A 13,565-nucleotide genomic window follows, 5' to 3' on the forward strand; every position below is an offset into this window, starting at 1 on the left:
TCCCCAGGTCTTTTCCTGTAATTGACCTACAGCCAGGGATACATGCACAGTCACCCCGGTGGCTCAAAGAAACAGTCCAGTGGAGGATTTTCTGATGCTTTATTAAAATATTAAAACTTGGATAGGAGTGGGAAGTGGTGGGATACTCCAATAACTCCTAGCAACCAGATTTGAGGACACTGAAATTGCTAATTTGAACACTGAGCATGGCCCCATGTATGAGCTGATTGCAGACAGGCTCAGCAGTAGCAGTATTGAAGAGATTAAATCTTCCTCTGTGGAACAATCTAAGCAAAGTCCCCTCACAAAGAGTTAGATTATGCTCTTCAGGACACCAGTTACAGTGTCCCCTTTTTTGCAAACACTCAACTGACTCTCTAACACACAATGGTTGCAGCATCACTCTGACTCTAGGACATACCTCCCAACTTTTTGAGATAGGAAAGAGGGACACTTATTAGCAAAAGTATGTAGGCATAGGACACACCCCCCTGCAACACCCCCTGAAAGAAGAATTATACAAAACATTATTAGTAAAATCCACAAGTGCTTTCTTTTAACACTCCTATTCCTTTATATTGGCTTATGAAATTTACAATTGCAACAACATAGAAATTGGATAAAGGTTTAGCAGTGGGAAACACTTTTTAAAAGTTAAATAGTGCATTTTATTTACAACTATATGGATCAGATCAAATTGAGGGAAAAATGAGGAGGGACTTTGTTCCAAATAAGGCATAGTGCCTCGAAATCAGGAACAGTTGGAAGCTATGCTCTAGCATCTCTGACCCTTGTCTGTACTCACTGAAACCTCTGGATTTAATGGATGCCTCCTACCAGTATATCACAGGCACTTGCTCCCAGTAGTAACAGACCAGATCCTCAGATGATAACTCCCTCCATCAGCCTCAATAATCTTAAGCAGGTCCAGTCCCTCCGCTCCCAGGTGATGTCTCATGATGAAACGCGTATGGCGGAGCTAGGACATGATGTCACCTCATATGCCGAGATCGCGCTCACGGCTCGGAACTCTGGCCAGAGAAAACTCGGCTAATACCAATGCATTTTTAACTTGTGTCAGTGGAGACACACATGAATGTAAGTGGAATGTATTGCTTTTAGAAAATAAACATGTTTAAATGGTTTTATGCTATGGGAGCTCCTTTCCTTCCTCTTATTCCGTATATATGAATGTTGAATATACAATTTTATTACAGGAGTATACAGATGGGCATATAGGCTGTAGATTATTAATCCCAGGCGTAAATGCGCAGTTGCTGGTTTATAATTTTACCAGCAATAAGTTTTGGTGACTCCATCTAATAGGTGTGGTGGATTACACAGAGTGTTTTTTGAACACACACCTGAAGGTCCAGATTGAAGAAATCACTTGAAACTATTTATTTTGCCTTTGGTGCCATTTGGGACTTTTCAATTTATTGATAAAATTGTCATTGTGAAATTTGACACACATGAATTTTTTGCATTTATGGTCACTGATGTTTTTTTTAATTTTTTTTGCATATATTGTACTTGATGAATTTGGTACCAGTTTGTGATTTTTATCAATGATCTGGGTTGGTGTAGATTGCACAGGGCCCTTTATTTAGAATCTTTTTGAATTTTTTTATGGCAGCTAATATGACATTGCATACATTGCACTTATGAGCACTGAATAACCAATTTCAGACTGGACCATTTTGCTGGCTTTAGACCAGACCACTTTTTGCAATTCGTCACAGCGTCGCTTTAACTGATAATTGCACGGTCATGCGAAGTGGCTCCCAAACAAAATTGACGTACTTTTTTTTACCACAAATAGAGCTTTCTTTTGGTGGTATTTGATCACCCCTGCAGTTTTTTTTTCTTTGCGCTATAAACAAAAATAGAGCGACAATTTTGAAAAAAAAAAAAAAAAAACGCGTTATTTTTTACTATAATAAATATCCCCCAAAAATATATAAAAAACGTTTTTTGCCTCAGTTTAAGCCAATACGTATTCTTCTACATATTTTTGGTAAAAAAAAAAAAAATTACAATAAGCGATTGGTTTGTGCAAAATTTATAGCGTTTATAAAATAGGGGATAGTTTTATGGCATTTTTATTAATAATTTTTTTTTTTACTAATAATGGCGGTGATCAGCGATTTTTATTGTGACTGCGACATTATGGGGGACACATCGGACATTTATACAGCAATCAGTGCTATACAAATGCACTGATCCCTGTGTAAATGGCACTGTCGAGTGAAGGGGTTAACCAGGGGGTGGCAGTGTAGGGGTTAAGTGTGTCCTTGTTGTTGTTACTAACTGTGGGAGACTGGGCTATGTCCTAGTGAACACTGATCTCTGCTTCAATCACATGGAGAAGAGATCAGTGTCACTTGTTGCTAGGCAGAACGGGGAGATGCCTCCCCGTGAGACGATTGCGGGTATCCCCGCAGCGATTGAGTCCGCGGGACCCACGACTGGACTCACGGGGGTCCCAAACAGCACATGCGCTCGCCGCCAGCGGCGTGCACGCGATGTCAGGGCGGCAAATACAAATGGACGTACCAGTACGCCAATTTGCGTGCCATTCTGCTGACATACATAGTTGTGCGCCGGTCGGGAAGTGGTTAAGATGCATAAAAAGGGTCAGTGCTGTCCATTCTTTTATTTTTAGACATCATTCAGTTACAGTTCCTAAAATTATGATGCACAGGGTTTTGTTATAGAAGGTGTAAGACACCACTCACCCTGCCCGATGCATGCAAGATGTATGTGAACCCTGCTCCAAAGGCCGTGCCCTCTGACCAGCTTTAGCCCCCTGGAGAAGTGCTAATTGAGACCATCATATACACAAATGCCTCGTACACACAGAATGTTTGATGTGAGCTTGTTGTCGGAAATTCCGACCGTGTGTATGCTCCATCGGACATTTGCTGTCGGAATTTCCGACAACAAATGTTTGAGAGCAGGTTCTCACATTTTCCGACAACAAACTTTGTTGTCAGAAATTCCGAGCGTGTGTACACAAGTCCGAGGCACAAAATTCCACACATGTTCAGAATCAAGTACGAGACAAAAGCGTTCGTAATGGAGATAGCACATTTGTTACTCTGCTAATTTTTTAATCTTTCAATGCAGCGCATGGGGCAGCAGGCAGGAAATAAAGCAACAAACCTTAACTTAAATAAATAACAAGCAGACAAGTGTTGAATTAAAAAAGACAGAGAAAAGGAAGAGGGGAATTGAAACCACCTCCCCCTTTTCCTATCATGGGACAGCAGGTAGGAAATAAAGCAACAAACCTTAACTTAACCACTTCAATACAGGGCACTTAAACACCTTCCTGCCCAGACCAATTTTGAGCTTTCAGCGCTGTCGCACTTTGAATGACAATTGCGCGGTCATACTACACTGTACCCAAATGAAATTTTTATCATTTTTTTCCCACAAATAGAGCTTTCTTTTGGTGGTATTTGATCACCTCTACGGTTTTTATTTTTTGCGCTACAAATAAAAAAATACCGAAAATTTTGAAAAAAAAAATGTTTTTTTTTGTTTCAGTTTCAAAACTTTGTAAATAAGTATGTTTTCTCCTTCACTGATGGGCACTGATGGGGCTACACTGATGGGCACTGATAAGGTGGCACTGATGGGCACCAATGTGGCACCAATGAAGTGGCACTGATAGGCGGCACTGATAGGCGGCACTGATGGGCGACACGGATGGGCGACACGGACGGACACTGATAGGTGGCACAAATTGGCACTGATAGCTGGCACGGATGGGCGGCACGGATGGGCATGGATAGGCGGCACAGGTGGGCATGGATAGGCGGCACAGGTGGGCATAGATAGGCGGCACAGGTGGGCATAGATAGGCGGCACAGGTGGGCATGGATAGGCGGCACAGGTGGGCACTCAGGCGGCACAGGTGGGCACTCAGGCGGCACAGGTGGGCACTCATAGGCGGCACAGGTGGGCACTCATAGGCGGCATCGGTGTTATAGTAATGGATGCCAATCAGTGCCAAACAATAATGCATGCCATTCAGTGATGCCCATTGTGGCCACTGATTGGCATCCATTATGGGCACTGATTGGCACCCATTGTGCTGACTGGCACCCTGGTGGTCTAGGGAGGATTATGTATTTTTATTACCTTTTCCCTGGTGGTCTAGTGGTGTCCCTGGTGGTCCAGTGTGGGCATCCTCGGGGGGGCTGTGCTGATAATCGATCAGCACAGACCCCCCCTGTCAGAGGAGCAGCCGATCGGCTCTCCTCTACTCGCGTCTGACAGACGCGAGTGAGGGAAAGCCGATCACCGGCTCTTCCCATTTACACTGTGATCAGCCGTGATTGGACACGGCTGATCACATGGTAAAGAGTCTCCGTCGGAGACTCTTTACCGAGATCGTAGTTGCCGGGTGTCAGACTGACACCCCGCAACAACGATCGCCGCGATGCGCGCCCCCGGGGGCGCGCAGCGGCTTATTATCCTAATCACGTCATATGACGTCCGGTTAGGATAATGAAACCACTTTGCCGCCGTCAATTTGTAATAGGGCGGGCGGCAAGTGGTTAAATAACAAGCAGACAAGTGTTGGATTAAAAAGGCCAGGGCTGTTTTATTATTGGTTTCAAACAATATAATCATCAAAACCAAAGCAGATATACAATCTTTAAGCAAACCTAGCCACTATGACTCAGGCTGCATATACTAAAATCCCAAAAGACAATCCTCTCAAGACCACCTGTTCTCAGCACTCCGCACTGCGGCCATTTCAACACAGGAATTCAAGTCTGCATTAAAAATGTCTAACCCAATATCAGATAAATTGATTTTGTTCTTTCTATATAGACCTGTGATACCTCCCTCCAACTCCAAATGCCTGAAGGATAACATACCTAGTATTGAAAGAAACTTAGCAACCGCCTTGTTCACACGTTTTCTAATTTTTTCTAAGGGGCGCAATGAGGAAGGATAAAGCCAATCCAGCCTTAGAACATCTCAGGAAAAAAAAAACAGTGTGAGGAAAGGTCAATTGAGTCCTTTGTAACTCGTCCCTGAAACTAAAAATTATGTCCAACTTTTTTTCGCTTACCAATATCATTTCCCCCAAGATGTACAATCAATACATTTGGTGGGGGAAAACGAAGAAGAAGATGCGCTAATTCTACATGTAGATCAGCCCATAACATACCTCTCCTACCACTCCAAAACACCCTAAACTTCCTTGGATCCAAACCTAAATTAACAGTTTAAACTCTGTTCTTAGCTCTTAGTTTTGCCCAATAAACATAAGATTGTCCAACAATCCATATAATATGACAGTTACCTGAAATGAATCAAAAGAAAAGATTAGGACGAATATATAGTAAGTATCAGATATCCATCTACCTATTTTTTTAATTATGTTAGCATCTAACCCTAGATTTGCAGCTTCAGTAGATGCACCAATTGTAAATGAATGAGATGTGAGGTGAGAATTTTGTAAGTTCAAAACCTGTAAGCATTTTTTAAAAACACATATGAATTAGAGCTGCACGATTAATCGTTACAAAATCGCAATCTCGATTCACCCCCCCCCCCCCCCGACGATCTCTCCTGCTGAGAGTAGGCGATTCTTTCATATAAACAAGTGGAGAGATTATCTGCTCACTCACTGTCAAAAGAAAGCATCCCGGCCAATCTGCCAAGTTTAGAACTTGAAACATTGTAACTAATGCTTACTTCTTAGATCAAAGGGATAGAACTTCTTGTGTAATCAAATAATCTGGGCAGTCTGCCAAGCTTTCAACCACGTGTAAATGCAGGAAGTTTAACCACTTAAAGTCTAAATCTTTTTCTGACATTTCTTTAAGTTAAAATCTATATTTTTTGCTAGAAAATTACTTGGAACCCCAAACACACACACACACATATATATATATATATATATATATATATATATATACACACACACACACACACACACACACACACACATATATATATATATATATATATATTTTTTTTTTTTTTTACACACACACACAAAATGAATTTAGCAGAGACCCTAGGGAATAAAATGGCAATTGCTGCAATATTTTATGTCACACTATTTGCCCAGCGGTCTTTCAAATGCAATTTTTTGGGAAATACACTTCAATAAATAAAGAAAAAATGAAACAGTAAAGTTAGCAACATTTTTTTGTTTTATTGTGAAAGATGTTACGCCGCGAGAATCGCAAGAGAATCGTGACCTATTTTCTAAGCAAAAAAATAGTGATTCTCATTTTAGCCAGAATCGTGCAGCTCTAATATGAATTTATATTCAGTAAGAGGTAATCCAGAATCATGAATGAAAAAATTGGACCCACTGGAGGTCTAACAAAAAAATAGTTGTTCACTAACTTTACTTCACTACTACAAACATCTAAATGGATCTAATTACCTTTTCCCATTTGGTCAGTTTTCGACCTATTAATCAATATCTTTCCGTTAGAAATAATAATATCAGAAGCTTGAATACAAATCAATTCCGATACTCTAAACGCGGCAAAAATATAACAGAAAAAACTGCTTGCAAGAGTACTGAGTAATAGGTTTATGAGGATTAGCTTTAAAATTATTTTTCTTATAACCTTTCAAAGCCTGTTTAAACTGAAATGAATTGTAAAGAAGGTAAATTATTAAGTTTAAGAAAAAACGAAATTCCACACAAGTCTTTTGTACATATGACCATGAGTATTGCTTAGAAAAAAAAAATTCCAAAAACAGTAACACTAAACCTTCAGAAAAAGAACCCGCCGGTTCTTGGATCGAATTCAAAATAGTCAACCATAATAACCCAGCCGATTGATATCCAGCCCAGTACGAAGGTGCTACAGAATTAATAATAAACTCAGATATGGGCCTTAAACCAGGCCCCTTAACCACTTAAGCCCCGGACCAATTGTCAGCCTAAGGACTAGTGGTCTTTTTACAATTTCGCACTGCACTGCTTTAACTGGTAATTGCGCGGTCATGCAATCTTGTACCCAAACGAAATTTGCATCCTTTTCTTCCCACAAATAAAGCTTTCTTTTGATGGTATTTGATTGCCTCTGAGATTTTATTTTTTACAATATAAAAAGGAAAAAGACAGAAAATTAAAAAAAAAAAAAAAAAGATATTTTCTACTTTTTGTTATAAGAAAAATCTAATAAACTCAATTTTAGTCAGACATTTAGGCCAAAATGTATTCAGCCACATGTCTTTAGTAAAAAAAAAATTCAATAAGCGTATATTTATTGGTTTGCGCAAAAGTTATAGTGTCTACAAACTAGAGTACATTTTCTGGAATTTACACAGCTTTTAATTTATGACTGCCTATCTCAGGCATGTCCAAAGTACGGCCCGCGGTCCGGTTTTGAATGGCCCGCCTGGTGTGCTGTGGGATCAGGGCTGTCCGATCCCCGGCACTGTGTGAAGCTCTGAGCTTCAAAAGTGAAAGTAAAGTGCAGAGAAGTGTGCTCTCTGCTTCCCCCTACAGTGCAGTACCCGGCTGAATGAGGAAGCTGGAAAGGTACTGTACTATGTTACACGCTAGATTTGTTTTAAAAGGGATTTATGTGTCTGTATGTGTGTGTGTGCATCTGTATGTACGTATGTGTGTCTGTATGTATGTGTGTGTGTGCGCATGTCTGTCTGTATGTCTGCGTGTCTGTGTGTGTGTGCGTGCATGTGTGTCTGTATGCGTGTGTGTGCGCATGTATGTCTGTATGTGTGTGCATGTATGTCTGTATGTGTGTGCGCATGTGTGTCTATATGTATGTGTGTGCGCATGTGTGTCTATATGTATGTGTGTCCGCATGTATGTATGTATGTATGTATGTGTGTGTGTGCATGTATGTGTGCATGTCTGTATGTATGTGTGGGCATGCATGTATTTCTGTATGTGTGTGCGCGCGCGCATGTGTGTCTGTATGTATGTGTGTGCATGTCTGTCTGTATGTATGTGTATGTGCATGTGTGTCTGTGTGTGTGTGTGTGTGTATGTGTGTCTGTATGTGTGTGTGCGCGTGCGCATGTATGTCTGTGTGTGTGTGTGTGTGTGTGTGTGTGTGTGTGTGTGTGTGTGTGTGTGTGTGTCTGTATGTGTCTGTATGTATGTGTATGCTTGTGTCTGTGTGTATGTAAGTATATGCATGTGTCTGTATGTGTATATGTCTGTGTATGTATGTCTGTATGTATGAGTATGCATGTGTCTGTATGTGTATATGTCTGTGTATGTATGTCTGTATGTATGAGTATGCATGTGTCTGTGTGTGTGCGCATGTGTGTATGTGTCTGTGTGTTACTTTTAATCCAGACCCCCCCCCCATTCGTGTACCCCATCAGAACTGCTTTTGTGGGGCTTGTGTGTGATAGCAGCCAGGACTGCTGCTCCTCTGAAAAGCAATCCATGCACAGGTCGCTTTTCAGAGGCAGGCCCATTCACCCTGGGTATACCTCCAGCTGCAGCCACAGCATGTGTACACCCCCAGCTGCTCCCTCTGCAGCTAAAGGGGGAGAAGTTGGGGGTGGTAAAAACAGCTTAACCATGTGGTTTTACTGTCCCTCCAACAAGCCCTTGGTTCACATCTGCGTGGCTGCGTGTAGGGCAGCCCATTCATTTGAATGGGCTTCACAGTCCATTCATCAACAAAGTGAGTGACTTCTGGAACACAGTTCCATTTATTTGCACTTGTTCACGAACTTCATTGTTTCCCCCTGCCTTTGGGAGAGGATTACCCACAGTCACCAAGTTCACATGCATAGTTGACTGTTGGCAGAGCAGCCCTGTTATTATTTTAAAGTCACAAATAGAAGACTCCAGGGCTAATTCATCACCAAGCAACTGTTGTTTTATATTGTTGTGATTGACTGATTTAATGTTTTTAAGATCCCTGGAGGATCAGACGTCTTTGTTGTTTTTTTATCTAATAAATTGATTTATATGTGTTTTTTACATCAGATTATGAGTTTCTCTGATGCGCTGTTTTTTGATTGTTTAATTTCAAGTTGAGAGAGAAATTGAGCGTCTTTGAGTGGAAACTGGTGTCTTTCCTTACTCCTCTTTTGGTGCACATCCAACATTTTTTTTTTTTGGTGTTGCCTTCCGACTCCTGATGTTGGAATATGGTCAGGTAAATGGCGCTCATGTAGTCTGCTGACACAATCGGAGTGAATGCTTTCTGGGGAGGATACATGTTGATATATCAGTGACAGTGTCTTCAATAAACTTTAGGAAGGTGTTTCTGTAGATTTTTGATGAAAGAATTATAAATTAAAATTAAATGATATTATATTAAATTATATTATTTTTAAAATTAAATTATAAATTATAATTCAAAATGATGAAAAAATTATACATGGCCAAATTAAAAAAGTAAATTGCGGCTTTTTTATACCAGAACAGGCATTTTCATGTTAATAAATAGGGCTGCAACATTTGATCACTTAAATCCACCCCCCGCCCCCATGAATTTTAATGTACTCGAGGATACAGGAAGGCTTTCGAACGGGACGGCCTCTTCTGCGAAGTTCCACCGAGGTGTCATCATGGATGATGGACATGATGCACACATCTTTCCTATCCCTCCACTTCACAGCCAACACTTCCTCCTTCCTCAAGCTTGTCAATTCCCCCCTTTGTAGCATTGCGTTGACTAGATTCTGTGGGAAGCCCTTTCTGTTTTTCTTTGTTGTCCCACAGACCAAAGTATTTTTCAGGTATAGGTGGTGGAAAAGGGACAAACTGGTGTAATAATTGTCCATGTAAATGTGATACCCCTTTTGGAGGAGTGGGAATGCCAACTCCCAGACAATTTTTCTGCTTAATCCCATATGCGGTGGACACTCAGGGGGCTGGAGCTGGGAGTCTTTGCCTTCATACACATGGAATGAGTTCACATATCCAGTGCAGCTTTCACAGAGCTTGTTGAGCTTCAACCTGTACCTTGCCCTCTTACTGGGGATATACTGCTTGATTTCCAGCTGGCCTGTGAAATGGACCAGGGATTTGTCCAGAGAGATGTTTTTGTCAGGGATATACATTTGGGCAAACCTCTTGGAGAAAAAATCAATTAGGGGGCGAATTTTATACAATTTATCTGAGTCTGTGTGATTTCGGGGAGGGGGGCACTGTGAATTAGCATTGAAATGCAGGAAGCGGATTATAATTTCATACCTGGACATGACAAATGAAAAAATTGGCATGTGGTGGATAGGGTTGGTCGACCAATATTTATGCACTTAATTTTTTTTGTAAGCCCAGTGTTGAGCGTTAGGACTAAAAACAATATAAGCTCCTCCACTGTTAGAGGTATCCATTCAAAAGGGCGGGCATAGCTTGAGCTGGGGTTGTTTTCAATGAATTGTTGGGTCAAAAGATTGGTTTGGTACACGATGCCTTGAACTAATTCGTCAGTGAAAAATAAATTAAAAAATACATTTAGGAAAAACTTTCTGTGTTGACTTGCACACCTGGCTGTGCTATGAAAGCTGGGATCGTGGCTGACCCTGTGCTAGAAGGCAGACACAATGGATTTGCAAGCATCTGGAAGCTGGGTTTGGGCCCTAATTCTTTGGTGTGCAATTCCCGAACTTGTACTGGGCCTTTCCTCCTGGGGTCTAGCAGCGCTTGTAATGGTTCTAGCGCTGTTGGCACTGCTGGTAGCTGCCTGGTATTCCGACAATCTTCTTTTTGGATGGACTACTTCCTCCTCCGATTCGGATCCTGATGTGCTGCATTCAGGGGGCTCATATTCCAAACCAGAATCTGAATCAGAACTGGGCAGTGAGAGCTCCCCATTGCTCGCATTTGTCAGACTCAGAATTTGATATGCCTCTTCTGGAGTGTATACCTTTCTGGACATATCAGGGACTGCACGTCAGGGACTAATGGGTTGAACGTCAGGGACTAATGGACTGCACCTTGGTAGTAATTGGCTGCAGACAGGTATTCCTGATGGGATCATGGGACAGGTACTCAGAATGGATGGATGACAGGTACTCTGACAGGATGAATGGATGGCAGCTACTCTGGTGGTGGGTACTCTGGTGGCGGGTACTTGAATGGCAGGTACTCCTGGTGACGGGTACTCTGATGGCTTGCATTCTGGTGACAGGTACTCTGATGGCGGGTACTCTGGTGATAGGTACTCTGGTGGGGGGTACTCTGGTGGTGCGTACTCCTGTTGCCAGGTACTCTGATGACGTGTACTTTGGTGACAGGTACTCTGATGGCGGGGACTCTGGTGACAGGTACTCTGATGGCGGGTACTGTGGTGACAGGTACTCTGATGGTGGGTATTCTGGTGACAGGTACTCCTGGGACAGATACTGTGGTGACAGGTACTCTGATGGTGGGTACTCCGGTGACAGGTACTCCGGTGACAGGTACTCTTTATTGGGGGGCAATCTGGACACTGTAGTATAAACTGTGTAACTCACTGTTAGCTGATCTCCTCCTCACACTGGATTGATGTGTGAGGAGAAGAACCCAGCAACAGCCATTACACTGCTGTTTGTTGAAATTTGTGACCAGCTGTGATGGGACAGAGCTGGTCACATGGTAAAGAGCCACAGGGGCATGCACGAGCGGCGTGCACGTCGCTCTGCATAGTGACCGGCTGTGATTGGATACAGACGATCAAGCTGTTTTTTCACACTCCGCCACCCGTTCATTACCCCCATCGGGGGAATGGCTGTGTCCCGAGGGACACGCTGGATCCCTGATCACTGCACTGCAGACCCCTGGGAAAGCCAAGGACCTCATATGACGTCCGCCCAGGATGGGAGATCCCATCTGAGGACGTCATATGACTATGGCTGAGTAATGAAGTGGCTAAAGAAGCCTATCCTGCTTCTAACGCTGGGCGGGAACCCAGAAAAAAGACCAGAGGAAGATGTCAGCCCACTCAGTGGTGAAATTAATGTGCTAGTATGTGATGAATACTAGTACATTATACAATTGCCGTACAGCCGCGGTTTACTACTGCTTTAATTGAACAAGTTGAAGTTAGAAGCTGATTGGCTATCATGCAGAGCTGCACCAGATTTTTCACTCTACAGTTTTAGTAAAATAACCCCTATGTGTCATTTTACCCATTCCTTAATATAAAACAAAACAAAAGCTATAAGGTCCTATGTCAAACTGAGCCCAACAGTGGCACTAACTATACAGTAACATGAATGGGGGTGCATCTACCAGGAAACAGTGAACTAAAAAGATAAATTTTATTCAACCCAATTAAAACAGCAGGAATAGTGCCTTCTAAAGCCTTTAGATTTTGACATTTTGAATTATGGGGTTGATTTACTATAACTGGGGCGTGCAAAATCTGGTGCAGCTCTGTATAGAAACCAATCAGCTTGGTTAAAATTGTAAAAGCTTAATTGAACAATCTGCAGCTAAAAGCTGATTGGCTACCATGCACAGCTGCACCAAATTCTAAGTTGTCCAGTTTTAGTGAATGTCCACCTATAAAACCAGATATTTAAGCCAACTTTTTTTATGTAGTTTCTCACTCAGTTTGGCATTTACAGTATGCTGTATGGCACTATTTCGGTAATTTTAATTGGGTTGAATAAAGTTGATCTTTTTAGCTTAGTGGTTCCTGGTATGTAGGTAGGTTCACCCTCATTCATGTTACTGCATACTCTCCAATATATCTTAAAAAAAAAAAATAGCTTTAGATATATTTCAAGGACAAATACACATGGTTAGTAACTGTCTTCTGTATCTGTACAGGTCCTAGCTTGTTTCAATGGGCTTTCTATTCTTTGTGAAAAAAAACACAATTTTCAGAAGGTCCACTGATGTTTTGCTATTTTGCTTTGGGTACAAGACCCGTGTCATTGTGAAAATAGCAAATATTCATTTGCTATTGTCAAACAACTAGGTACCCTCGGTTCGCAGTGCACTGCACCCTGAGCCCAACCTTTTTTTGAATCCTATTAGAGCCTCTGGCTCTAATCACGTGCTTCAAAAAAATACCCCCCCTCCCACATTGGAATTCATGCATCCGGCGTCCTACATGGGGGCCGGAGGCATGGATGCATGGATGGGCCGCTCCTGATCAAGATGTTCCATAGACATGGGGAAATATGATTCCATGGTACACACATGTTCAGGGATCATGATCACTTTGTACATGTACATCCACTAGTGCATGCGACACCTCTAAGCACAAAGTAATGATTTATTACTGCTTTTATTCATTTTCTTTAGTCAATCAGCCCCAATGAATAGGCATACTAGCTAATACCACTAAATTGTATGTGTCAAACAGGCAAGAAAAGGGAGAAGTCTATTGTGTTTCAAGTACCTTACAATGTTCAGAACAAAGAAAGGTTGGATTAGAAATGTGTCAAAATCAAGTTAAATGCTTGTGTTTCTTGCAAAGAAACTGGAAAAGTATTTTTAATATAGTTTTACATATGTATACGCTGTGCATCCGTATGCAATATCTCACAAAAGTGAGTACACCCTCACATTTTTGTAAATATTTGACTATATCTTTTCATGTGACAACACTGAAGAAATTACACTTTGCTACAATGTAAAG

This window comes from Lithobates pipiens, unplaced genomic scaffold (genome assembly GCF_037356315.1).
Source record: "Lithobates pipiens isolate NorthernLeopardFrog02 unplaced genomic scaffold, aLitPip1_a1.2 Scaffold_18, whole genome shotgun sequence".
Taxonomy (NCBI): domain Eukaryota; kingdom Metazoa; phylum Chordata; class Amphibia; order Anura; family Ranidae; genus Lithobates; species Lithobates pipiens.